Consider the following 25,210-nt stretch of genomic DNA (forward strand, 5'->3'; position numbering starts at 1 on the left):
TGTTCCACCTCCACTTGCGTCGCACTGCATTACTGGATGTACCTGCGTAAAACCAAATAAACCATCAATCTTTCTATTCAAAAGTTCTACCTGATTTGAAAGCATAGTAACCGAGTCAACGTTAAAAATGTCGACTGTTTTTGTTAGCTTTGTCCTCATGAGTTGCCACTGATAATTGTTCAGTGACATCTCTTCTATGAACTCATAAGCCTCTTCAGGTGCCTTATTGTAGATGGTTCCACTAGCAGCTGCGTCGATCATTTGTCTAGTTGAGGGATTCAAATCGTTGTGGAAAGTTTGAACTTGTAGCGAAAGAGGTAAACCATGGTGAGGGCACCTTCTCAATAAATCTTTGTATCTCTCCCATGCATCATAAAGTGCTTCTAAATCTATCTGCACAAAAGAAGAGATATCATTCCTCAACTTTTTCATTTTAGCCGGCGAAAAATATTTAAGCAAAAATTTTTCAGTCATTTGTTCCCAAGTAGTGATTGACCCTCGTGGTAACGAGTTCAACCACTATTTAGTCTTATTCCGTAATGAAAAGATAAATAACTGAAGGCGAATGGCATCGTCAGAAATGCCATTGATTTTAAAGGCATCGCAGAATTCCATAAAATTTGCTAAATGAGTGTTTAGATCCTCGTCCTGCAAACCATCAAACTGAAAAAACTGTTGTATCATTTAAATCGTGTTAGGTTTCAGTTTAAAATTATTTGTACCAATAGTAGGTCTAACTATACTCGATTTAGCTTCTGTTAAATTGGGCTTAGCATAGTCGTACATAGTACGAGGAGTAGGATTCTAATTCACTGGATTTGCGGCAACCACAGGAGGTAGCGGATTATTTTGATTTTCGACCATCTCCTCTGTGTTATTGGTATCGTCCTCATGCTCTTCCTCTATATACCGTAGACTTTGCCTTATCTCTCTACGATTTCTCCGATCTGTGCTTTCAGTTTTGCTGTCAAAAAGTAGAGGTCCTGACGGGTTTCTTCTAGTCATAAACTATAAAAAGCTGCCAAAAGCAAATAAAAGAAAAATTAGTAATTAAAATTAAAAATTAAATTAAATTGCAATAAAAATAAAAAATGGCTAAAGTAATAAAAATTAAGTGTTCCTAATATCTTAGTCCCCGGGAACGACGTTAAAAACTTGATGGTCGCTAAACTAACTAAAAATTTGACTAAGGCAAGTGCACTTATCGAACAGTAGTATAGTTATAGTGAGACCGGAAATATCGTATCCACAAGGACTAAAAGTACTAGTAATTACTATTTTTTATTATCTAGCCTAAGAATTGAAGGGATGTTTTTAAACTAAGACTAACTATCTAATTAACTAAGAACACGACAGAGATTAAAGTAGGAAAATACTTTTGGAAAGCCGATGGAGAAGATAATACCCAAGGAAGAATCTGCCTAGACTTCACTTATTACTTTTGAATTAAACGATTTATTCGCTTGACTTAATCCGAAAGAATCCATAGCTTATGTTAATATCTCTCTCGAGACTAAAAACAACTGACTCTAGGTTGATTAATCGAAATCTCTTTCTAATTAAAACCCCTATTATCACATTAACTCGATCTATAGACTCCCTTATTAGATTTGACTCTAATCCGGTAGATCTATGTCGTCCTATCTCTAAGATTGCATGCAACTCCACTTAATTATGGAAAATCTACTCTTAAACAGGAACTTTTGCTCCACTGAATAAGCACATCAAAACCTGAATTAATATCCTGGAATATTAAAGCAAGGATTAAAACTCATAATTAAGAATAAGAATAAGTATTTATCATATGATTCAAATAGTAATAAGATCTGTCTTAGGTTTCATCTCCCAGAGGTATTTAGGGAGTTTAGTTCCTAACAATTATGAAAAACATCTCAAAATTGGGAAAACAGCAAAACATAAAGAAACCCAAAGAACTTCTAAGGAAATTGAATGGAGATCTTTAGGCTTGAAGTAGATCCTGCTTCCGAGCTGATTTCATTGGCTATCTTCGAGTATTCTCTGCCTTCTACTCTCCCTGTCCCCTTTGATCCTATTCTCTTGTGTTTAAATAGACTTTGGAATGCCAAAAATAGCCCAAAATTAGCCTTTCCCGAGTAGAATTAAAATAGGTCTTGATAGGGACACGGCCGTACGGCACGCTCGTGTGGTGGTGCTCAAGCCGTGTGCAATTCTGATATGGTTTTAAGTCGACACGGCCATTACACACGGGCGTGTGGTTTGACCGTGTGTATAACAAGGACGTGTGGATTACCCGTGTGGAAGTGTCTGGGCCATGTGCAGCACTGAAATAAACCTATTTTGTCCGTTTTTGGCCTTTTTCTTAGACTTTTCGCTTTTCTATGCTCATCTAGATATAAAATATGAGATTAAAGGATTATGAGCATCAAATTCACTAAATCTTATGATAAATCATCCAAAAATATGTCAAGCATGTGATTAAAATATGTTACTTTTGAGGTTTATCATAGAATAATTATTTCCCCTTAATATGCAACTACTGGTAATGATGTTGCAGTGATGTTGCGGCATTATGACAATTTATTAATTCAGAATCAACAGTTTATAAGCTTCTCTTGAAGTCACTATGTTCAATTATTTAACTAATTTAACATATGTCTATACCAATTTAATGCGAAGAATCCAATTGCAAGCATATTCCTATAAGATTATGCACCATAAAAATAGACGTCTATATTATTACACATTTAAAATTAAAGAAATTAAACGTGAATCATTCAAGTTTTACGTCCATTAATCATAACCTTTTCAGAATTATCAATTAGCTCGATTACCACTAATGTTGATCAGGTGATAGCAAGCATTAAACATGAATAACACTTGAATGAATATGTAACACCCTCATACCCAACCCGATCGCAAGGTCCAAGCTACGAGATGCCACATTCATTGCCGGAGTAACTACGATCGATACATTCAATTTATAACATTAAAAGGGCTACATTTAAACAAAACACGTATTAAACATGGTATTCAATAGTTATCAGGTCTACTCAGGCTTACGAAAGCTCAAAAATCAACATAAGAATGAATAAGGACTAAAATGTAAAAAATTTCAAATTTACAGAACTAACGTTACGACGTGAGGGTCTTCCTCATCGCAATTTGACAAACTGACTTGGCCTCATTATGATAACGAGGTCCCTCATCTCGACATTGTCTGGCTAAGTCCCATCCTGACGATAACAATCCAATGTCGCAACGTGAAACTCCCGTGGTGACATCGTTTGAACGACGTCGCGATGTCACATACTATTTCTACAAAAACCATACAATCTTTACAAGTAACAAACATAGCTTCAAGTACTTAATATACTCATTAGATACCAATCCCACCTAAGTCAAAGCTCACTAAAACATGTCAATCTAGATCATTTACTCATTTCAATTTAAACCATATCATCACATACAGCTCAATCTTTTATCAAAGTTCACACCATAATTCCAAACTTTTCCATTTGACCAACATACCATATCATAAAATACTTTTATACTAATCCAATCACAAGTAAACATACATATTCATGACTTAAGACAACTAAGATACCAATTTCATACCTAAACATTATACATAACATCTAACAAGCTTACATACCAACCCATCTACTTAGCCAACTTAAATATCAAATAAAGTGACAAGCTTACACCTAAGGTTACTACCAATAAAACCAAGCATAACTTATCAAGCATTACATATAGTAGCTTCACATATATGTATGCACAATGAAGTTCTCATACTAACATTCATATTCGATGTCATTGACAACAAAATACCAAAATGACTTCACTAGGTACATGTCGATTTGACCAACAAAAAAAGTTCACAAACTTTATAGAGTTTGGGGTCTCTATTGGATGTTGAAGTCAATACTTGAAACTTTTCTTTAAACCTAACTTGTGCATGAGAAATAAATTGTATGACAAGTATATCACTCAACAATATTCCTATTATATCACTCAACAATATTCCTATAAATCTGAAACAATATAACGATATGGTATAATTCACAACACATAGAGTTGTTATCTAAGAATTTTTTTATTTATATTTTAAACATGGATTCATCGTTCAATATACATTTCTAATGCGTAAAATCTCAAATTGTGTTATCTTCTCAATGATATTCCAAGCTCACAAGCTCATTATCAACTCATTTATATCTGTCATCCCAGATTGCTCGGCAACGATGACCTGCCACCCTAGATTGCCTAGCAACGACGGCTTACCACCTTGGATTGCCCGGCTATGATGGTTTTCTCATTCAATAATGTCACCCTGGGTTGCTCAGCAATAATGACTTACCACTTCGGATTGCCCGGCTACGATGGTTTTCTCATTCAATTCTACCATCCTGGATTGCCTGACAATGATGACTTACCACCCCGAATTGCCCGAAAATGATGGTTTTCACTATTCATTTTAATTGGTCCAATCACCTTCTTTAACTTCTAAATTCCCATAATCAAACAATCAACCTTTATCAAATCTCAATTACGCCAAACCAATTCAATTATTCTTACTAACTTACCTTAACAATGCACAATATAGACTAACATGAAAATGCGAAAATTATATAGGTTTTAAATCATAAAAATACATACCGGAAACTTCGAGTTATTCATCAACGGCTTTAACTTTTCCTTCCCTCTCGAGGAATCGAGGCTAACGTTAGCTACGGATTAATATAAACACAAAAAACCATCAATATACAACCAAATTCATACTTAATTGTCATTTTATACAAAAAAATTTATTTTATTTAATTTAGCCCCTAAAATCGAAATTGTCATACCTATCAAATTTGAGCTTCAATTTCAAAACTGATCTCAATTCCATCCTTCTACAGCTCAATATTATCTATAATTATAGAAATTTCATGCCAATTTCGAATATTTACACCTCAGTTCCTATGTTTAAAACTAACAATTTTCACTTTACAAAATAGCCTTTTTTCATATTTAATCTTAAAATCTAACCATTTAACACCAACTTCAAGAAATCAACAATGGAAACTTTTGAAAATTTTAACAGTTTTACAAATTGATATACAGGTTAGCTAAATCAAACTCCTGGAACCTCAAAATCATAAAATTACAAGAAACGGGGTAGAACTTGCTTACCACTCAAAGGACTAAAGTTTGGAAAGTTTCAAACTCTATCTCTTTTTTCATTTTGTGAAAATGGAAGATGAACATAAGAATGTTCATTTTTTTAATTAATATATATACTTTAATTAAAATTAATTAATCATGCTTTACCTTAATTAAACTTAGTTAATTAAAGCTTAATCATACTTACCCAAGTTAGTGGATGTCAACATCCATTTCCACCATCCACTTAATTGAAATTGGTCCATTTGTTCTTTTGGTCCTTTAGCAATTTAAAAATCTATCACGATTGGACTTTTACAATTTAGTCCTTATACCTTAATTAATCACTAATTCAACTAAATTGTCTATCCAAAATTCAATTCACTAATATAATAGCTCCGTAAATATTTTTATTAAATATGTACGGACTCGATTTATGAAAATGGAGTCCCGAAAATTACATTTTTCGATAATATTGACTTTCAGGCTGTTACAGAATAAACCTCATATTATAACAAGCATCCTTAGTAAAATACCAATAATCCTATATTAGGGTTTCATAATTATTCTAGCTAAAAAACATTTAGCCCAAAATCACCAAATTAAAAACAATTAAGAACAACTCAATCATGGTTCACAATAGCAAAAGAAAAAAAAAACACAAAAGGCAAAGAGAAAAGTGAAGAGCTTTCAAATTGAATAAGGTGGTTCTCCTCAATTCGTTCTTCTCTTTCTTTCCCTTCTTCTCTCCTTCTTTTCCAACTTGTTTTCTTTTGAAAATTGATGTTTTTCTTTATGCACCAGACAACTCTCTCTCTCTCTTTCTCTATGTTCTGACAGTGGTATTTATATCCTCCAAAGATTGTAGGCTAGGTCAATTCCCCTTTCTATTCTATTTTTGTCCTTTTGGGAGTGTTTAGGTCTTTACATTTTTTGCATAGTCATAACCATTTTGATTCTTGGTCATCATCAGCACTTGAGAAGGGTTAAGCCCAAAAGCTAATTTGGCGTTCTTTAAACGTAGGTCTCCAATCTATTCCCATCAGGCTCGATGTTGCAGTTTTGCTGTAACACTGGGTCTTTAAATGTCAAAATTCAACATCTTTTCTCTCCACATTTCCAACTTTCTAGTATCCCTACCTTCAAGAATAAAATTTCACATTTTTAGTGTCTCATTTGACAGAAATACATTATTAAAATAAAATTTTCAAAAGTAAACTACTTAATATAAACATAATTAAAACAACTATAAAAACACTCTAAACCACTCTAAATTAAAACAACTATAAAAACACTCTAAACCACTCTAACTTGATTGAAATATAAGCTTAAAAGTAATAAAATAACTCTATATCCTAGAGTTGTCACACCTCAAACTCAATTTACTACTCGTCCCGAGTGATGACATTATCTAACCTAAGAAACACAACCCAAATAACAAATTACACACAAGAAACACATCGAGACTCAAAAACAAAACGAACAAGACTAGCCAATCATAATCAACTCTCCTAAATGATCAAGCAACAATGATATGATGCTCTCAATTCAACTTTCAAATATCTAACTCATGTATATTTATAAGTCAAATTCCTCAAGAATTAAAATGCTAACACAGCCATGATTTGAATGCGTTCCCCGTAAGTGTATGAATAGTTTTTCCCTATCAATCTTTATTCCTTAGATTAAGCTAAGCAACAATCCTAAGGTTCAATTCATGTCTTCATAAGTTGAACTCAATAACTCCTCTCCACTAATGTAGTTGGCATAGCGATATAGATTATTATATCTTCACATGGTTGTAATGTGGCTAGGTTCAAGTTATGGATTAAGATGGAAATTTATAGGCTAAAAATCTTAGAATTTAGCTTGCCTTGGAGCTCATGAATAGTTATACACAAACCCTTTAAAAATGGAGATATCCTTCAAAGTTACCTAATTTCTTCCCAATTTCCCCAACTACAATTTTATGTTCAATAATAACAATACAAAACAAACTATTCACAATTTGTTTTCTTCTGTTGTTTTTCTCTTTTTTAAAAAACTAAAAATAGTAAAAACTAAAGCTAAGATAATTTGAGCATACACTAGCATATGATTTAACACTAGGAACATTCAATGAGAAAAAGATATCTCTCTCTAAACTCCAAATCTTTAGCAAAATGATATCCAAGATAAACTAAGTGTAAGATTTGGTAGAAAATAAATTGGAATGCTCAAAAAAGGGGAATAGCTACTTAATGTATGGTTAAGTCAATAAAAATAGGTCATTAAGCTCAAATTGGGGTTTCTAAGGATAATAATCAACAAGGTAGGCTTGAAAAGGCTCAAACAGTGTAACAAAATTGCCTAAATCCTCTCGAAATTGCTAAGCCTCCTAGGATTTCACATCAAGGGGATTATCACTCCAATTCTAAAGACTTAAACCTTCATGCATGTTTAGATCTCTCTAGGAAATTAAAATTTCATGGTTGAACTATGTGCATTCACTGAGGTTCACACTCGCACCATAATTCGGTTAGTATCAGAAACTTCAAGTACTAAAGGCTCACTCTTATACAAAAGTTATCATTATTATGCAATTATTTTTATCAGTGAACTCCCTTACTGAAGAGTAGATTCCAATGCAACCTAGTCTCCATGTAAACACCAAAATCTTGGAAAATAAAGGCAATTGACAAATAAAGGAAGTTTTATACACTAATGAATCGTGTGCGCATGAGCGGTCGCCCTTTTGGATTTTTTAATTTTTCAAATTAATTATATAAATTTTTATTATATTCTTGATTTAGCTCTCATTTCTTAACAACTTGTTTTTATTGGCTTTAGTTTTATGTATCATTTATTGGAAGTATAATTTTAAGTCTTAAATTTAAAAAGTTAATATTATTTATACCAAATATTGATGTAAATTAGGGTTTCAAATTTAAGATTATAGTTCAATAACTATATTTCACTTTTTTCCTTAAAGAAGCTATATTTCGTGTTCAAACTAAAGACTTTTTTAGGTCCTTGTTTATAATTATTTAATATATTCTCTAAACAACTTTTTAATTTTTTTCTATTTTTTCTCCCTAAGTCAGGGAAACGAGTTTAACATCAATGACTTAACCCCCTCTAACCTCTTTCATCATTCCAAAACAATTTTTTAAAAGAAAAAAAAGGCATTAATTACACCAATTAAGGTTATTTATACGAAAAATAACAATTGAAGTATAGTTGTGTCATGCCTAAAACTGTTAAATTAAAGTTTGGTCTTAATTTCAGGGATGACAGTTATTAAATGATTATCTTGAATTAAAATCCACAATAAGCAGAGATATCAAATTATGAAACTTTTGGTAGATAATTGAATTTTAGATAGTTCATGAGGGCCTTAGTGTGATTTATGGAATTTTGTGAACCCATTTGGTAGATAGTTGAATTTCAATTTTGGTTCCATTGCATTTGAACTAGATAGATTGAGTGGGGAACAACATAATTACCGCTTAAATATTTTATATTTGAATGTGGGAATTAGTGAACAAAAGTGAGATGGGTATAAAGAGGAGAACTGAAAATGCTAAGGGGTCATTCTCTCTTATTCTAGAAATAATCATTTTTATTTTTCTCTACTTTTCTAGAATAGTAAGGAATTAAGGATTAATCTGCATGAAGGGAAAGTAGGCATATTAGCTTGAGAAAGTAAGAATCTGGTGAGTTGATAATCTTTTTAAACTTTCCTATACCTTTTTTAGTGAAGGTAAAAGGTAAGAAAATGATAAGCTACAGTATTATTCATGGTTGTGAACATAAACTCATTAGATAGCCCATAAAAATTTTTTGCATGTTAATGGATTTCATTTGTCTAACTTGTGAAAGTTGGTTTTGATTGATGAATGGTTATTTTGTTAGTTAACTAAGAAGGAGGCTGGAGTGACAAAGGAAAAGCTAGATTGGTGTAAGGTTTTAGCATTTGGGTGTTCTACGGGTGAGTTTTTGAACTCTAATTTTTAGTTTTCAGTTTGTATGTGGCAAGGTTATGTTTGATTAAAAACTTAACTACACAATCTAGAGATATAGAACCTTAATGTTGCTGTGTGAAAGTGATGTCGATGTTGTTCTATTTTGAAAGTGAATATGTAGTTTAAGTTGAAGATTTTGGTGTGTATAATTATTGTCTGATAAGTCGTGAAGTAATAATCGATAATGAACTATTGTTTGTTTATAAGTTTATGGTTGTTGAATGAATTTGACTAGATGGTATATGAATTGCTTTTATGTTGGCAAACTGTAAATTTTGAAGTAGAATGCAAGTTAATTAAGGATGGCGTATGCTTTCTTAACATTTAAAGTTGTGTCCAACATTAAGATATATTATGAATAAAGTATCAGTGTTGTGGTGGAATGTTGATTGAAAAAGGATTGGCATTCTGGTGGGATTTGTCCTCAAGTAGCAAGTTATGACAATCTGCAAGGACTTGCCTTAATGTATGTAGATATAAGATAGTGTTAAATATGACTCCTATTTTCAGTCAAATTTGAAAAATAGTCTTTCAGTTAAACTCTGTTTACTTGTTTCAATCAAACACTGATTAGTTTAGATTATTTTATTATTATTTGATCTATGAATTTAGCCTATAAATAGGCTCTTTTACAACCTTAGAAAATACACCCATTAGAGATTAGAACTCATAACATATTTAAAGAATTTTGTGTTTACGTTTTGTGGGTTCTTTGTTTTCGGGTTTTCGGGGTTTAGTTTTTATCTCCATCTTTTGTACTCTTCGTTCTTTTTCCATTATAGTAAAATCATCTTTGCCCGTGGTTTTTTATCCTCTTTGGAGGGGTTTTTCCACGTTAAATTAGTGTGTTCAATTTCTCAATTTATTCTGCTATTTTCTTATTCGTTACTTAATCGGGTTAAAATACTAACAGATAGTCTGGAGGATTTGTCTTAAAATGTAAAAGTAGCTATTAACAAGTCTGGTTCCTTTAAATGAAATTTAGCGAATGTGAGTCAGCCAATACCATCACTCAATCAAAAGTCCACATGGATTACCATTTAGGCATGAGTTTTTTGAATCGTCCCCAATTATGAGTTTGTAAGGACTATATTACAAGATAAGGTAGTCTGTAGGACTTCTCCTCAAGCTCCTAGACTAAGCCAATCCTCTAGGACTCTGCTATATGAAAATTAATGGAAATAAGTCCTCCAAGCAGGTCCGTTAGAACAAGTTCGCATAGTGCGAGTTTGCGGGTCTAAGTTCTCCAAGCATGATTGCACAAGAAATATTTATTGAATGAGATTCTGTAAGAATTATCTTTAAGAATAGATTTGTATATACGAGGGCAAGTACAAATCTAAAAACCTGAGTCTGCAGGTACATGTCTGATAAATGACAAAACTAACATATTTTAATCTCATTATTAATACGTTTTTGGATTATTATTTATGTAAATTGGTGAATTTGATGCTCTTAATCCTTTGAATTCATGTTCTTATACTTAGGTGAGCATTCAGGAGCAAAAGGAGTGAAAAATGAGTGAAAATCAAAGAAAAAGAATAGATTTTAAGAGCCACACAGGCTCGGCACACGCCCTTGTGAGCTACACGAGCTGGGCACATGCCCATATGCTAGCTCGTGTCAATTTCGCACCTTGCTTCCCAAACACACGGAAAAACACAACTTTTAGGCTTTTTGAGCATTCTAAAGTCTATAAATACCAAATAGAAGAAGAGATATGAGAACCATCAGAGAAAATCGTAGAAAACACTCAAGGAACACCATTAGAGCCACTTCTGAAGTAGATTTCCATCAAGATCGAAGACCTCCTTTTAATTTCATCTGAATTTTTTATGAGTTTATTTGCTTCTTATGGTTTTTATAACTTTGAGATGTTTTTATTCAAAATTATGAACTAATTCCCTAGATACTTATGAGGATGAAACCTATGATGAATTCTATTATTTAATTTATGTTTTACATGATAAATACTTGATTCTTGTTCTAAATTATGTGTGCTTATTTCTTGTTTTAATATTTTTGGGATATTAATTCATGTTTAATGTGCTTAATTCAATGGAGCAAAAGTCTCTGTTTAAAAGTAGGTCTAGCATAATTGAGTGGAGTTACATACAATCCTAAAAATATGATGACATAAATCTACCGGCTTAGAGTCAAATCTAATAGGAGAATCTATAGATCAAGTTAATGCGACAATAAGGGTTTTAATTAGAAAGAGATTTCAATTAATCAACCTAGAGTCAGTTGCTTCTACTCTCGAAAGAGATATTAGCATAATTTAGGGATTACGGATTAAGACACCAAGTGAATAAATCATTTAAATCAGATTATTAATAATAGAAGAAGTCTAGGTGAATTCTTTCCTGGGTATTGTCTCTCTCATTGGTTATCTTTTGATTATTTTCCTGATTCGCTCTCTGTTGCATTCTTAGTTAAATCAGTTTAGTAATTTTAGATTAAAACTCATCACTCTAAATTGTCAGCTAAATAATAAGAAAACAGTAATTACTAGTAATTTTAGTCATCATGGATACGGTATCTCTACTCACCGTATCTATACTATTGTTCGATAGTTGCGCTTGCCTTTGTCATAAATTTTAATTAGTACAGAAAACAAACATTAAGTTTTTGGCATCATTGCCAAGGACTAAAATATTAGGAACACTTTATTTTTATTAATTTAGTCATTTTTATTTTGTTATATATTTTTGTTTTTAGTTTAATTTTTACATTCTAATTTTTTTCTTCTTTTTGCTTTTAGCAGGTTCTTTTGGTTTATGACTAGAAGAAACCCGTCGGGACCATTACTTTTCAACTGTGAGATTGAAAGTACTGCTCGCAGAAATCATAGAGATGCAAGGCAGAGTCGATAGAATTTAGTAGACGAACAAGAGGACATTGTTATTACTAAAGAGATGGGTAATAACTAGAATATTCAGCGGCCTCCTGCAATTCCTGCTCATGTCCCTATTACTATGTACGATTATGCCAAGCCCACTCTGACTGGGGTTGAATCAAGTATTGTGAGACTCACTATTGGTACAAATAATTTTGAACTGAAGTCGAAAGCTATTCAGTTGGTACAATAGTTTGTTTAGTTTGATGGTTTGCAAGACAAAGATCCAAATACTTATTTGGCCAATTTCTTGGAAATCTTCGACACTTTCAAGATAAATGGCACATCATTTACAATTATTCCTTTTCTCGTTGAGGAACAAAGCTAAACAGTAGTTAACCTCTTTACCACGAGGTTCCACCACTACATGGGCTCAAATGATTAAGAAATTTCTGCTAAACTACTTCACACTGACTAAAACAACCAAGTTGATGAATGACATCTCTTTTTTTGTGCAGATCAATTTAGAGACTCTACATGATGCATGGGAGAGATACAAAAATCTATTAAGATGTTGCCCTCATCATGGGTTACTTTTATGGTCGCAAGTTCAAACCTTCTACAAATGTTTGAATCCCTCAACTAGGCAATTAATTGATGCGGCAGCCGATGGAACTCTGAAAATAAAACACCCAAAATAACTTATGAATTAATTGAAGAGATGACACTGAATAATTATTAGTGGTACATCATGAGGACAAAGCCGATGAAAGTTGCCAGTGTTTTTAACTTAGATGCGGTCACCATGTTATCAAACTAGGTAGAGGTATTAAATAAGAAAATTGATGGTTTATATCTTTCTACGTAGGTACATTCGGTAATGCAATACGATACAAATGGAGGTGGAATAAATAATCTAAAATGTTTACCATTCGCTCTTAGCATAGAGAATGAACAAATCAATTATATGAGTAATAATTCTAGGCCTCAAAACAACCCGTATAGTAATAATTATAATGCAGGTTGGAGGAATCATCCCAACTTCTCTTGGGGTGGTCAAGGAAATCAAATAGCACAACCCCCCAGGCTTCCAACAACCACCTTATCAGTAAGAGAAAAAGCTGAACCTTGAGGAGATGTTTATAAAGTTTATCTCGATGTCAGAAACTCATTTTCAAAACACTGAGGTAGCACTAAAAAATTAGCAAGCATCAATTCAAGGACTCGGGAATCAATTAGGTCAACTTCCTAAATTAATTTTAAAACGACCACAAGGTAGCTTGCCTAGCAATACTGAAACTAACCCAATGGAGCAACTCCACGCAATTATTGTTCGAAACGCAGATGGGTTAGTTGAATATGAACATAAAACAAGGCAAGAAAATGTGGCGGACAAAGATGAGGTTGAGGAAGATAAGAAAGAACAAAAGCTAACTGTCAAAGAATATACACCTCTAGTGTCATATCCTAACGCGACAAAGAGAGACTACAAAAATGAATAATTTCGTAAATTCCTCAAGCTCTTAAAGAAATTACATATTAACTTACCGTTTGTTGAAGCTCTTTCGCAGATGCCAAGTTACATTAAATTTTTAAAGGAACTATTGGCAAACAAAAGGAAGATAGATGACTCGTCAACTGTGGAGCTCAACGTTGTTTGCTCAACCATTCTTCAAAATAAACTACCCAACAAGCAGTTTTACTATTCCTTGTATCATTGTTAGTTTAAATATTGATAATGCCTTAGCTGATTTAGGGGTCACTATTAATGTCATGCCCTGCAAAATGTTTAAACAACTTGGTCTTGGGAAACCCAAACACACTAGGATGAGTATTAAATTAGCATATAGAACCATTAGATATCCTAGGTTTGTTCTTAAGGATGTGCTTAATAAAATAGATAAATTCATATTCTCCATTAACTTTATTGTGTTGGACATGGATGAGGGCAGTAAGAAACCTTTAATTTTAGGTTGCCCATTTTTAGCCACTGCCAGGACTATTATTGATATTGGTATGGGTAAATTAGTACTTCGTGTAGGTGATGAAATGATTACTCTCCAAGCACATGATTTTGTGAAAGTCTCTAGTGAGCTAAGTGATATGAAATGTTCTGTTAATGTGAGTAACCATGTTGCTCAATCTTCTTTGCAAGAAATCCCTTATGAAAACATAATGGAGCCATGTTTCGGTGAATGCAACAGAAACAACACAACATATGAATAGTGAATGGTTCAAAATGATAAACTAGATGAATGGCGAACACATGTCAGAGAGAAATCGAAAAAAGCACAATGAAGAGCCAAATCGATGCCATGTGGAGCAAGTGAATGGGATGAACCAATTTAAGGTTGGGGACAAAGTACTGCTAGACAAAACAGATACATGAATTTCACTTTCAGAGCTTAAGTCGAACGGATCAACCCCATTTATTGTATGGAATATCTTTCTATATGGTACAGTTGAAGTAATTCATTCTGAGCTTAGCAGGTTTAAGGTAAAAAATACTCAACTCAAACCTTATTTTGGTAACAGAATTGATAACAAGAAAGAGAAGCTTAGGCTCCGCGAACCACCATAGCCGCGTGAATATAAGGTAGGTCAAGCTTAGACTCTAAATAAGCATTTTTCAGGAGGCAACCTGAGTGTTTAGCTCTTTCTAATTCTTTTAATTTTATGGCATGCTAATTTAAAATTAAATTAAAAAAATGTTTTTAACCCACACGGTCTAGACACACGGTGATTATAGTATCGTATAATTGAGTAGATCTAGCATAATTGAGCAGAGTTGCATGCAATCCTAGAAATAGGATGACATAAATCTACCGGATTAGATTCAAATCTAATAGGGAAATCCATAGATCAAGTTAATGCGATAATATCGGTTTTAATTAGAAAGAGAATTCAATTAATCAACCTAGAGTCAGTTGCTTCTACTCTCGAAAGAGATATTAGCATAATTTAGGAACTTCTATGAATTAAGACACCAATTGAATAAATTGTTTAAATTAGATTAATAATAATAAAAGAAGTCTAGGTGAATTCTTTCCTAGGTATTGTCTCTCTCATTGGTTACCTTTCGATTATTTTCTTGATTCGTTCTCTATTGCGCTCTTATTTAAATTAGTTTAGTACTTTCAGATTAAAACTCATCACTCCAAATTATCTGCTAAATAATAAGAAAATAGTAATTACTAATAATTTTAGTTCTCGTGGATATGATATCTCTACTCACCGTAGCTATACTATTGTTCGATAGGTGCGCTTGCCTTTATCGTAAATTTTAGTTAGTACAAAAAACACATATTAGTGTCCATAGACATAAAACTACGAATGCGATTCCACGGGTGTGTGTTTGAGGCATATTAGTCATATATGACTTTTCCAAGATAATTCACCTTATAAAAGTTGCATTGGGTAAATCCACCAAGATTTATCGTAACACACATGTTCGCAGAGAGTTAAGGCAAATTGTTATTTGAACAAAGTGTATTGTATGCGTCTTGCTTATATTCATACGTGAACTGTTAGTTGTCTTTATGTATAAATTATTCTCCATACAAGTTGTATGTGTGTGATGTGTGATATTCGTGACGGGTTTTAAAAATTTATAAATGAATCGTTCTTGAGACTAACTTATTATCACGATTAAGGCAAGTGTACCTATCGAACAGTAGTATAGTTCAGCAAGACCAGATTGTCGAACCCAAAGGAACTACGAGTACTAGTATTTACTTCCTTTTTATTATCTAGCCTAAAAGTTAAGAGGTTTGGTTATTTAAACTAATTATTAACTAAGAATACACAAAAAGAAAACTTGGGAAAACACTTTTGGGAAAATTCGATTGATTGAGACAATACCTAAGGAAAATTCCACCAAGACTTCACTTGTTATTTGACTCTAAATCAGACGATTTATTCATTTGACTTGATCCGTAGAAATCCCTAAGTTATATTATTATCTCTCTCGAGACTAATAACGTCTAACCCTAGGTTGAATAACTGAAATCTCTTTCTAATTAACACCCTAGAATTGCATTAACCTGATCTATGGATTCCCTTATTAGGTTTCACCCTAATCCGAAAAAATCTTATCACTCTATCTCTATGCGCGCAATCAACTCCACTTAATTATGACAATTTCACTCTTAGACAAGGTCTATTCCTCCTCTGAATAAGAGCGTTAACTTGAATTAATATCCTGTAATATTAAAACAAGAATTAAGAACACATAATTAAGAACAAATCAAATATTTATCATACAATTCAGACAATAATAACAAGATCCGTCTTAGGTTTCATTCCCCTTAGGTATTTAGGGGTTTTAGTTCATACTTATGAAAGAAAACATCTCAAAATCATAAAGATAACAAAACATAAGAAAACCCAAAACTCCTGAGGGAATTTGAAGGGAGATCTTCAGTCTTGATGATGAATCCGGGTTCTAAGATGGATCAATCGGCTTTCCTTGAGTAATTCCTTACTTCCTACTCCGCGTTTTTCTTCTAAGTACTTCCTCAGGTGTTTAAATAGGCTTTAGAATGCCTAGGAGCCCCCAAAATTGGCTTGTTCTGAATTGGACTAAACTTGGGCTCGATAGGGACACGCCCGTGTACGATTACTTAAGGTCGTGGTCAAGGCTGTTAAATGGGCACGGGCGTGTGATCTACCCGCGTAAGTCATGCTTCAATCTTACCAAAGGGACATGGCCGTGTGACACGCCCGTGTGAGGAAGTTCAGGCCGTGTTAATTTCCTACGTGGGTCTATTTTCTCTGTTTTTGGCCCGTTTCTCACCCTTTTTTCCCTCCTATGCTCACCTAAGTATAAAACATGAAATTAAAGGATTAGGAGCATTGAATTCACCAATTCTAAGGAGAAACCATCCATAAAATGTGTTAAGCATGGGGTAAAAATATGTATAAATTATAGTTTATCAGTGTGGGTAAGTAAATAAGTTCATCAGGAACTTATCATGTTTCTCGATTTATTTCTTCCTGGTATTAAAAGCCATTTTGAACTTCAAGAAAGGGACTAATCCAGAAGTTGTGGGTTTTAGTTGTGAGCCTTTTATTTGTATTTAGTAACATGTACATATCGGGGTGGTTTGCAGGCTAGTAAATTAAGAATTTGATTTCACTGTACTTAACCGAAACTCTTTTGAATTCAAGACAGTATTTATGGTTGGATTAAATATACATTTTGTAAATTTTTAAGTAAGTGCCAACTCATGCCATTGTACATTTCAATATATTGAATATTTCAAAAACTGTTTAAGTTTCAGTGGTGACATCATCTCGTTCAGGTCCAATGATCGGACTAGACAAGGGGTGTTACAATTTGTGTTATAAGATTTTTACTGAAGCATTCTATGATGTATCACTTAAATTTAGTATGAATTGTGAGCTTTATTTGTTCATCATTGTAAAAATTTAGAGCGTATCATGTGGCTTGTCAAATAGTTTATCATACAATATTTAATGGATTATTAAGTTCTTGATAATTGTTATGTATCTTAAGTCAATTTTATTGAAAATTTGATGCAATTTTAATAGAATTGCTTAATTGTTATTTTAGGTTATATGATCATGGGAAATAAAAATTGAATCTTTTTCTATAAATAAATGAGTGTTTGAGAGTGATAATGAACCACTTGCTTTTTTTTAAGAAAAGAGTAATTTTCTTTTAATTTGTTTGGTGGCATACGTTAAAAAGAACATAACTCGACAATTTTTAACTAGTTCTCCCATCAATGACTTGAGTTTAATAAAACATCAAAAAGTACACGATAGAAACAATATTATATCTTAAATTACTTCTATTTATGTTTATTAACACTTAATAAATATTAAGTTTTATTATTATTGGATTATATTTTGCATTTCACCCGTTTGAATCAAATTATAGATCCCGCCCATATGCATAAATCATATTATTAATTTCTAAATAATATTTCATTACTCATTGTATATATATTTTTGGAAAAAAAGTTATTGTAGAAATTAATCACATGCGTTTGCATGTGTCCCGGTTACTTGGTATAGAAAAATTCAGTCACTCTGTAACGTGGTCTAACCATAATATTTTTATTGCAAACAATGATTTTAAATGGTTGGAATATATGAGATAAAGGTTTATAATTTTATTAAATTTATCAAATTTCTTTTCAATTGATTCTATCATCTTTACTTTTCTATTTTGATCTAAAAATATTAAAAAATTAAGTGATGATAAGAATCACACGCATAATCGATTATTTACACAATTTTGTTTTAATAAAAATCATCACTTTGAAATTTAAAATTTTATTGTTAAATTTGATCATTAAAATAAAATTATGATATTAATATTTTATTGAAATAGTAAATTATATTTATTTATATTAATATTTTATTATATTATTAAGTATAAATAATTTAACATGTATGTTTAATTTATTTTGTTAATCTATAAATTAATTTTTATTGATCAAATTGTTTTTCATAAAATAAACACAAAAATTACTTTATATAAATTATTTTCTCTGAAAAAATGAACAAATTAATTAATTCATAACAATTTAGGGTAGTAGAATTGTACTTTAATCAAGCTCTTAGATATTGCACCAAAAGATTATTGGCAATTGATTCTGTATTTAGTTTTATTTTGGTAGAAAAGAAAATATAGAATCGATTTTGGATTCCAAATTCAATGCACGTTTCAAAATCAGCAAACAGTGTATCCAAGTCAACACTCCAAGTCGTCCCCTAACCTCCTTAATCCCCAAGTTAAAGACCAAATGCCCATCTTTGTCAATATAAAAACAGCAAATATAATTATTAATTTCCAATAATTAATATATGTTTGTGACACGTAACATATTATATTGTAATGCCCCAATTTTCTGAATTGTTAAAATTATGTTAAGTGATTTAATCTGTTCTAATGGTTAAGTGCCTTGGAAGTATGCTTTAAGTTTTATATTTGAATTTCTTCTTTTTAAAATTCTTTCATTAATTTTGAAAATATATCCAACTTAATTTGTAAGAATTATCTTTAATTTTTATAAGATTACTATTAAGAATGAGTCTGATGATTCAATGGTAAGGCTTCTGCTTACCTAGAGATCCTGTGTTTGAACTCTTAACAGCTTGTTAGGATAACAACTGATTAAATTTGATAATATTTGATTAGTTAAACATTTTTTTAGTATTATCTATTTCTTTTTAAATAGAATTTTTGGGGAAAAAAATCCCTAAAATTCATCCTTTGTTAACCATCCAACTCCCTTACTCCTTCCATATTCTCCATTATTCAATTTTTTTTTCCATTTGAACTGCTTAATTTCTTTTGCTAATTTTCTCTACTATTGATTTTCGCTCTCACTTCTCATCTCCATTTTTGTTTTGATGCAGTTGTAAACCAACTAAATATTTGACTAAGGCAAGTGCATCTATCAATTAATAGTATAGTTACGGTTAGCAAAGATATCGTTCCCACAAATACTAAAAGTACTAGTAATCACCATCTTTTTATTATTTAACCAATAAATTCGAGTGATTGATTAAAACTAAAATTAACTAAATTAATTAACTATGAACACGACAAAGAATAATTCAGGAAATAACCTATTAACAACCAAGAAGCAAAACAATACCTAGGAAAGAATTCACCTAGACTTCATCTGTTACTATCAATCTAAATTATGCAAGTAAAAATCCCTAAATTATGCTAATATCTCTCTTCAAGAATAAGAACAACTGAATCTAGGTTGATTAATTGAAATTTCTTTCTAATTAAAATCTCTATTATTGCATTGACTCGATTTATGGATTCCCCTATTAGATTTGACTCTAATCCGATAGATTTATCTCGTCCTATTTCTAGAATTACATGCAACTCCACTCAATTATGCTAGATCTACTCTTAAACGAGGTCTATTCCTCCTATGATTTAAACATATCAAACATGAATCAATACTCTAGAAATATCAAACTAAGAATTAAGCACACATAATTGAGAACAAAATCTAAGTATTTTTTGCGTAAATAAAAATCAAAAGACAGAATTCATCATAGGATTCATTTCCCTAGTTATTTAGAAAATTAATTCATGCTTGAAAATAAAACCATCTAAAACACAATATAACCACAAAAAATAAAGAAACTCATGATGGCTTCTTGAGAAATCAACTGGAAGTCTTTAGTCTTGATAGAAATCTGCTTCAGAATTCGTTTCAATGGTGTTTTTCTAGTTGTTTTCTTGAATATTCTATGTTGGCTCACTCCTATCTTCTTATTTTTTGTCATATATAGATTTCAGAATGCCTGAAAAACCCTAAAAATCTCATTTTTCTACTGTTTGGAATGCAATTCGCAAAATCGACACGGCATTCCACATGGAGGTGTGGCTCATACGACCATGTGTACAGGTCGTGTGGAATGATTCAGCATGTATGGCTCTTATAACTTGCTCTGATTTTTCAGTTTTCACTCCTTTTGCTCCCAAATGTTCTCTTAAGTATAGAAACATGAATTTAAAGGATTAGAAGCATAAAATTCACAATTTACATCAAATAATCACCCAAAAACACATTAAGAACGGGATTAAAACATGTTACTTTTAGCACTTATCAAATACCCCCACACTTAAATGTTTGATTGTCCTTAAGCAAAATTCTCAACCCACAATCAAGTTAACTTCCATCAATTTATCATTTTCACCGATAATGTCTTAGGATAATCTACAGATAATCATCCAATGAAAATTCACAGTAAAATGACACTAAACAGCACAAGCAATCCAAGCAGAGAATTTTAAGCTTTAAAAAACATTAGGTATCTCTCTGATCTCAAAAATTACTTGAAATTCGAACTCAACAAGAATTAACATCCTCACTAAAGATTCACTCAAAGCACTCAAAGTGTTTAAGGTTCAAACAATGTGCACTCCATAGTCAAACGAGAAATGTTATTACCATGGGCTTGCTAGAAAATCAAATATCTACCACTATAAATGAGATGACACACTAATCAGGAGGTCTTTACAATGTTGTAATGGGGCTTAGGTTAAGGATATGGAAAAGGTTAGAAAATTTGGTTTTACAAAATTGTCATTACCATAATTTTCTTTCAATTTTAACTCCATTACTGTCCATTATCTATCAACAAGGTCTAATTGCCTTATAAACCCTCCCTCCTTTATTAATTAATCTATCAAGTCACCTAATTGCAATAATTGCTAAGTTTTGCACCTTTGACAATTTAGTCCTTTTTCATTAATTAGTTACCGAAACATTAAAATTTCTTAACCAAATTTTAATACGACTCTAATAACTCCGTAAATATTCTATAAATAATATTTACGGGCCGATACGATGGAAATTTATGGTCCCAAAACTAATATTCCATTATTACTGAAAAACGGGCTATTACATTTGGAGTGTTATATTTGGTGGTATTAGAGCCTAGATTCTAAACTCGGGCTGTAAAAATTTGGGTTCAATTTTTTTAATTTTTAAGTATTTAACTTTTTTTTAAAATTTGATATTTTGATTTTTTGTAAAGTGAAACCGAGACTCCGATGTCAATCCAAGTAAGAAACTTCAAACTTTAGATACACTTTAGATACTTTTACATCAGTTACCTTAGGAAAAACTATTTGCCTCTAGAGATTATAGCAAATTAAATATTCTCTAAACTCTGATAAGTAACTTTGATAAAACTCTAAACTTAGGATTTTTAATAAACCTAAGCTAATTCATAAAAATCTGAAATTGTAGATAAGATAATAAGTACGCGAGGAACCTGAGGACGTAATCATGGGCACGGTGGCCGCCGTAGGGGGTTCAAGCTAAGCCATCTTCTATGGGCAGCATGCCCAATTTAGATACGAGTGAGACTATTGGGACACCTACTATTGAGACTGAGTCTCAAGCTCAAACTGTTAGGGACGATGCACTGTCCCAAGCTATAATAAGGATTCTAGAAAGAGTTGTTGAGGCCTAATCCGAATCAAGGGGCTGAGAGTCGGTAACTAAGTGACTCCGAGCTAACGGTGTTGAGTTGTTTTGGAGTGTCATTGGGGTCACCCCAACTGTAGCCGTGTAACGCCCCTTAACCCTTATATGTCACCAAAATCGGGTTACGGAGCACTACCAGACTTTTCAGATCAAATATGATTATTTACATAATCATTTAGTATACACATCATAATTTAATCATATTGTCCCTCTATTGAGCCATCGAGGCCCAAAATATATGTTAGAAACAAATCGGGATTAAATTGGGTACTCTAAAAAATTTTCGTGAAATTTCAAAAATTTTCCTAGATACAAGGCACACACACCCGTGTGGTCAAGGGACACACCCATGCCGCAGGCCGTGTTTGACCCCGTGTAACTCTCTAACTTAGGCCACACAACCAACTGCATGCTCGTGTGCTAAGCCGTGTGCCTCACACGGCTGAGACGCATGCCATTGTCTCTGCCCGTGTGAAATTACTTGGGCATTCTGTTTTGAAATTCTAAGGTTGCAAGGGACACACAGCCAAATCACACACCCTTGTGTTAGCTGTGTGGACTTAAAATGCACCTTAAGCATCAAGTTTACCATACCCTACAATCTTAAACAACAAGCAACTCAAAAACCAATCATTCAACCAATCCAAAACATATTCAAATACATCTAAAAAAATGTCAAAACTATCAACCTAATGACCTATCCAAAGTATACTCATAGGTATTTCACATATATTATCCAAACAATCCATTAAAAACACCATTTAAGCTAATTTAAATTTTCAAACCATTTCAACCAAATTTTTACCTATTTCATACTTATTTATACATAAACTTAAATATCACACATATATTCATTTATATAAGTAACCAATATCATCTTATAACAATATTTACATTCATTTTTCCCAAAATGACAACTTAAGACATCCTAGGTACATACCATTACCAAAAAGAAGTATACATCACCACGTTTTGAGATCGGGATTGTTGTGGATGCCAAATCAAAGATCAACTTTAACACCTAACTGCGCGCGGAAAGCAAACTGTACGCTGAGTATAAACTCAGTGGTGTTTTTATAACCCGAATGCTTAAAGGTAAACTAATATAACATATACATTAAATCATACAATAACCATAGTTATACAATTAATCAATTCATAGAGATGCATTTATAACACATTCAATTATTATTATTTGCCATCTCAGATAGCTTTTCACAATGTAGACTCAATTCATTTGAGCAACAAAGTTGTTCATTTGTAGCCAACTCATAAATTCACAATTCATATGTTTCTATCCATATCTCAATTCATCATTCAATATCAATCATGTCACTGTTTAATTCAATTACCCCTATTAACTCGACTCAGACTCGAACGGATACACAGATCCAACCAAACACACTATTTTGGCACCCAGTGCCTCATCGGATAATTTGAAGTAACAAGTTGACACCTAGTGTCTCATCGGCCTTGCCGAAGTAAATTGGTACCCAGTACCTCATCGAAATTATCCAAAGTAATAATGTGACACCCAGTGTCTCATCGACTTGAAGTCAAAGTATCCTTGAACTCTTTCAATCCTATGGCATGCCATCTATATCAGACTCAGCCTGATACAGTTAATAGAGTTTTAATGCACTTTTCAAAAGTCATATTCATCCACTATTCAAATATCACAAAATCACATACTTTCAATTCAATGCCATAATACTATTTACTCACCTTATTCACTTATCATAAACATTAAATAAAAAATACAACAATTAATATTTAGATTCAGATTGTAGAAATACGTACCGTAATTTTCGAGTTACTCATTGACTTTTTCTTTTCTTTTCTTAGCCGAGGTTTCCGGCACAACTTTAGCTACGAAATTGAAACAATTGAAATTCATCAATACAATACATTTTCACATTGAATATTTCAATTTGTACTCAACTTTTGCCTAAATTTCAATTTAGCCCTTAAACCGATACTAACTTTATTTCTTCAAAATTAGTTTCATATTTTCATTCAATTTTCACTTTAGACTAAATTCAACTCTCCAATTTCACTTAAATCCCTAAATTTTGAAAATTTTTCAATTTAGTCCTTTTAAATCAAAACTTATACTTTATTTTACAATTCAATCCCTTTTTCATTTCTAACTTAAAATTCTATCAATTTAGTCCCAAATACTCAAATTATTCAACATGAAAACATCGAAAAATCCAATAATTTCTAAAATTTCAACATAAATTAAGTAATATTTGATATTAGGATTCTAAAACATAAAAATTACAAGAAAAATGACTAAATTGGCTTACCAATTAAACTTTGAACCTTAAACCCTAGTTTCTCATTCTTTCTTTCTTTTCTTTCTTTCCTTCTTTTTCTTCTCTATTTTTGTTTCAACTTGTTCTTTTTTTCTTTTTTTCTTTTATTTGTTTTATATTTAATTATAATAATATAATAATATATTTTTACTTAAATAATAAGCAATACATATATTATTATATACATATGATTATTATTTTTACATATGTATTAATCCAACACCATCCACTTGTAAATTTATGGTTTAATTGCTTATTAGTCTCTTTACTTTTTCTTTAATCTATAACTAAACTTTCACCCTTTCTGCAATTTAATCCTTATACCTAATTACTCTTAATTCAAGTTAATTCACCTAGCCAAAACCTAACTAACCACACAACTAACTTCGTAAATATTTTTAATAAATATTTATGAATCCATTTTTCGAAAATGGAGACCTGAAAGTACACTTTTCGATACCTATAAATATCAGGTCGTTGCAGGCTGAGTATTGGTTAGAGGTTACAGAGAGAATTATGAATGATTTATGCTGCACTTCTGAGGAAAAATTGAAGGGTGCAAGATCTTTGCTTCGCGATGAAGCATATTAGTGGTGGCAATTAGTTGAGCAGCGCACACGGGCTGAACGTGTGACTTGGGCTTTCTTCCAGAGTGCATTCCAAAGAAAGTATGTGGGGGCGAGGTATATTGAGGCATGTAGGTTGAAGTTTATTGGGCTTAAATAGGGTGAGAGGTTAGTGGCCAAGTATGAGGTCAAGTTTATTAGACTGAGCAAGTATGCTCAGAGTTTAGTAGCAATTGATTATGACAAGAGTATTTGATTTGAGGATGGCCTTCGCTACTATTTGAAAGTTTTGGTTGCTCTTCAGTAGGAGCAATCTTCGAAGCATTAGTGGAAAATACCAAAGTGGTTGAGGAGA

At 32.1% G+C, this 25,210-nt stretch overlaps 2 non-coding genes across 2 annotated transcripts; one reads left to right on the forward strand and one right to left on the reverse strand.

The window, feature by feature from the left end:
* The first annotated feature begins 319 nt into the window (after positions 1 to 319).
* Positions 320 to 426, forward strand: LOC128290917 (small nucleolar RNA R71). Its single transcript, XR_008280696.1, has one exon. It is a non-coding gene; the product is annotated as a small nucleolar RNA R71 (small nucleolar RNA).
* A 12,032-nt stretch (positions 427 to 12,458) lies between these two features.
* Positions 12,459 to 12,565, reverse strand: LOC128291079 (small nucleolar RNA R71). The gene has a single exon (XR_008280855.1). It is a non-coding gene; the product is annotated as a small nucleolar RNA R71 (small nucleolar RNA).
* Positions 12,566 to 25,210: the final 12,645 nt, after the last annotated feature.

This window comes from Gossypium arboreum, chromosome 3, assembly GCF_025698485.1.
Source record: "Gossypium arboreum isolate Shixiya-1 chromosome 3, ASM2569848v2, whole genome shotgun sequence".
In the NCBI taxonomy this organism is placed as follows: Eukaryota; Viridiplantae; Streptophyta; class Magnoliopsida; order Malvales; family Malvaceae; genus Gossypium; species Gossypium arboreum.